The sequence below is a fragment of the Sciurus carolinensis genome, chromosome 14, assembly GCF_902686445.1.
Source record: "Sciurus carolinensis chromosome 14, mSciCar1.2, whole genome shotgun sequence".
Taxonomy (NCBI): Eukaryota; Metazoa; Chordata; class Mammalia; order Rodentia; family Sciuridae; genus Sciurus; species Sciurus carolinensis.
This window is the reverse complement of record NC_062226.1, coordinates 72,661,649-72,666,453: the sequence shown is the minus strand read 5'-3', so window position 1 is coordinate 72,666,453 and position 4,805 is coordinate 72,661,649.

Genomic DNA, 4,805 nt, shown 5'->3' with positions numbered 1-4,805 from the left:
AGAGATGATGAGAAGTCCAGTAACAATGAGGCAGAGAGTCCAAAAGAAGGAATATTATACCTCAAGAGGGTGTGCTCTTGGGTGAATTATATTGTTCTGGTTGATGGTATTTGAGGTTCCTGGCAGGCACCCAGATAGGGTTCAGTTCTCCAATTGGGAACACACATCCAAAACCTCTGCCAGCACTTATCAGGGCCACACCAGCATCCAGTTAATGGATCTTTCCATTGGACTTCAATCTTAAGGTAAGGTACTTGATTAGCCCAGTGTCGTTGGAAGGCAGTTAAGGGTTGATTTTTTGAAAAATTTAAAATATTTAATGTAAGTATTGATATTCTTAATTGATCATGGGGGTTATTTCCCCTTTTTTTTGTTTTATTAGTTGATCTTTTAAAGTTTTATTATGTCTTTCAATTATGGCTTGCCCTTTTGGATTATATGGGATCCCTGTGGTGTGTTTAATATGCCAATTGTTGAAGAATTCTTGTAATGATTTACTTGTAAAACAGGGCCCATTATCTGTTTTGATCTGTTGAGGCAAGCCTAAAATGGCAAAACATTGTAAGAAATGGCTTTCAGTGTGCTTGACCTTTTCACCAGAGTGAGCAGTGGAGGTTGTAAACCTCTGGGGTTTACCCTGGGGGATTGGAGAGGTGGAATCTGGGTTCAGCACGTTCCTTTAACAAGGACCGTACCTGGATCATCGAGGGGGTAATAGGATTTTTATCTAACTTGATAAATGAGGAGACCAATGTGGGTAGCAGGTTTACCACATATAGGCTATCTGAGAAAAGATTCATGGGTTTTTGTACTTGAGTTAGGGCCATAGCAATTGCATGTAACCCCTTAAATTTTGCCTGTTGGTTCAAAATGGGTAATCGCTTATCTTCCTCTTATCTTCCACTAATCTGGGGAGGGTAAATTACAAAAGCAGATCCCTTTTTTCCTCCATCTGTGAATACATTTACAGCTTTAGGGAGGGGTTTAGTGGAAAAAAGTATAGGGGTGCCCATTTCAGTTTTGAAAATGAGGATACCCATTTGGTTGACCCATAATTGCAGTCAGTTTTCCCTAAGAAGCCCTCCAATGCACAGGATACTCTATTGTTATTCCTTTGAACCCTTTCAAAATCTGACAGACGATAGGGCACTGTCAAAACATCAGGTTCTTTTTCATAGTGCCTAAGGATGGCGTCCCTGCCTTTAATTATAAGGTCAGCCAATTGGTCAAGGTGAGTGTAGACCCTAGGAGCCCCTCCCCCCATGGCTGCGTGTATCCATTGAAGGGGCTCTCTTTGCTGAGTTAGGGCTACGGTGGACAGCTGAGAACCAGGGAGAATCCAGAGGCTAAGGGGTCTTCAGGCTGGTATCAAGCCAACGGGGTAGAGTTTAGGGCTACTTGTATTTTTTGGAGTATATGTTGATGATCTTGAGTTAGGGTAACAATGTCTGTAGGATCTTTGTCGCATAGCAGGTCAAAGAGAAGGAGGATATCCTCCGTACAGATAGCCATGGCTTCAAGCAATTAAGCTCCCCTAATAACTTTTGTAAATCAACCAAGGACTAGGAGGATTGGAGGAGTAATTGAGACTTAAGGGAACAAACAGAATCCAATTTGAGCTCAGTTCCCAGTATCTTGAAGGGAGGGACAGTTTGGACCTTATCATTATATATATGTAGTCCTCCTTTCTCCAAAAGGCCTTGGAGTTCTTTTTATGTGGAGCTTAGTTGTAAGGCATCAGTGGCTCCTATAATAATATCATCCATATAAATATACAAGGTAATTTGTGGCCTTTTTTGTAGGGGTTGAAGGAGCTCAGAAACAAAATGTTGACAGAAGGCAGGGCTATTAGCCATGTCTTGGGGTAGAACCACCCATTCATAATGTTCATCTGGCCCTTGGTAATTGGTAGAGGGCACTGAGAGAGCAAACTTCTCACAATCGTCTGGGTGGAGTGGTATTGAGAAGAAACAAACTTTGATATCAATAACAAGAAGCAAGAGATCTCTTGGGATAGAGGGGATCCAGGGAAGACCCCTTAAAGGGGTTCCTACCAGAACCATATGACTATTAATTCTCCTGAGATCCTGAAGTATCCTCCATTTTCCTGATGTTTTTTGGATGACAAAAACTGGACTATTCCAGGGGCTTAGAGATGGTCTGATATGACCTAAGGTCAGTTGTTGTTGTACACTATCTCTTAAATGTTGGAGCTTATTTTGGGGTAATGGCCACTGTTCCACCCATACTGGGGGGCCTGGGAGCCATTGGATGGCTGGCGTCATTGGAACAGTGGCCTTTAGGATTGGGGGTGTGGCCTTACCTGGGGGGCTGGGACCTTTTGCCTAGATGTCTCAAAAAGAAGGTCCCCTCTATAATTACTAAAAGGGCTAGGCAGATTGAACTGTTGTTCATATTCCTCCTGCTTGAGGAGGTCATCATACACTGCCTTGTGATCAGTCATTATATAGACCTCGGCCTCCCCCAAAATATCTTGTCCTAATAGTTTTGCAGTAATATCTGAGGCTACAAGGGGACGCACATCTCTCTGGGCACCGCCCACATCCCGCCGTTTGAGCCAATCTTTGGTCTCTTCTGATTTAGTATCACCTCCTACCCTAAGCAACTGGGGACCAGGAATCAACCTCCATTGAGGTGGAACTTCCTCCTTTCTGAACACAGTCCTATCCGCTCCAGTGTCAATGAGACAATGGAACTTCTTTCCCACTATAAAAATGTCCATTTTTGGCCTGACCCCAGGGACAATGGGAACAGTCCAATGTGCCTCAGAGGGGCTATCGGGGGAGAAACCTCCTCTGTGTGATGGGGCTGGAGGGTGCCCCTTGATTAGTTTAAAGATTTCCCCTTAATGTCAAATTTAGATTTGCAATCCCTCTGCCAATGGAATCCCTTTCTGCATCTTGGGCAAGGCATCTTGGGGGTGGCCAGCCTTTGAGTTGAACCTGTAGAGTGTCCGGGCGGAGTCTCAGAATGCACCTGACCAGTAGGGCAATCCCTCTTGAAGTGGCCTGGTTGCCTGCAGTCATAACATACTCCTTTGCCCTTAGTTGCAACTGTTGACAAGGCTGCCGTGAGAGCCTCAGCAAGTGAGGCAGTTTGGGCCTGTAGGGCTGCGACCAAGGATTGAGACTGATGCACTTGCATGCCAATTTCTTTGGTAGCCACAATCCACCTTCCCATGGAGCGATCATTCATCCCTGCACAGGCCAATTTGTGATTGGTAGTCATTCCTTCCCAAACTAACATTTTAACAAATTGATCTCTTAGGGACCCTGGAGGAAATTTTCTCTGAAGGCTTCTTTCTACCCTTTCAATGAAGGTTGCTTGATCCTCAGTTCCTTCTGGGTAATCCCTGCGATGGGGGATTCTGAGGGGCCCTCCTCTAGCTTTTTCCATGCCACTAACCCTAGGGCTCTTACTTGTTCTTGATATGGGGCCGGAATGGCAGCCTGTAAGAGGCCAGTAGAGAATTGGTCACTGAACCCCGAGAGCATCCCGTAAGTAACCAGGACAGGAGGGTTAGCGGCCTGGTTCTGTTCAGCCTGAACATGACCTTAAAAAAAGGCACACCACTTTAGATGTAAAGGACCAGAAAGGACAGCTTTAGTTAGGTTTTTTTCAATCCTGAGTGGTGCACTGCTGGTGGGCGAGTCCCTGGAGGAGGGTTTCAGCCCAAGGGGAATTGGGCCCATCCTCTGAAACAGCTTTCTTTAGTTCCTTTAAATCTTGTGCCTCCCATGGGTACCATATAGCAGGCTGGTTACCCCTGGGTTAGCATTTACCGGGAAGGCCATACAGGGATGGGGAAGGTTAGAGTCAGTGAGTTCTCTCCCAGTATCATAAAATGGCCACCAGGAAGATTTCCCGCCATCCAGAGAAGATGGTGGCAATGAGCCTCCCCGGGGCGGAAGTGGGCCCTCGCTATGTGTAGAGGCTGGCTGCTCTCGTGGTTCCTTTGGATGGGGCGGTAGTAACCATTCCCCAGGTGAGGATGGGCAATAAGGAGGAGGGCGAGGGCTTTCATTGGAGTCTGATGTGGCCCCAGAATCAGATGTGGCCATGGGTATGTTAGAAACACCAAAAATGATATCAAAGGGGTTGAAGGGCTCTCCTTTAAGATCCTCAACCTTGGGAGGAGTGGACGGAGATGGATTGGGCTCCTCATTAAAGGTCTCCCAATGTTGTTTACCATGTGGCAAGTTTCCGGAAGGAGATGCAACAGGAGGAACTGGCAGTTCTTTAGGCAGCAGCTCTTTGGGGGGAATCTTGGAGCTCCCTTTGGGAGGTCCTGGAGAGAAGCAGGCCTTAAGGGCGGATAATGTAGGGTAGACTCCTAATGGGGGACCCTCCCCTAAATTGATTTCCCTCTTCCTAACAAGTTGTTCTACACGATCCCATGTGGACCAGTCAAAAAGATTAGTGGCAGGAAGCCAAGGGGCCACCCGAGTAAAGGTGTCCCAGGCTTTTTCCGCCTGTGTATCAGACAGCTCAAGGCCCCGACTTTTTAGCATAAGCCTAAGAGTCTTGAGTGTAGGGTCATCATATGTGGTGTGCATTTGCCCCATCCTTTCAGGGATGCCCTTACCTCGGAACTCACTTAGCCCGATTTGCTGGTACTTTCAGTTTTGTAGCCACTCCTTTGCTTTGGCCGCAGCTTCTTTGAATCAGCCTCGAGGGGACCCACGTTGGGTGCCAAATGTTGGGGTCTTTAGCCCCTTGCTCTTCTCGACCAGCGACAAGGGAAGGGAGCACTCCCCAACAAGGCCAGACCGGGAAAGGCAGGG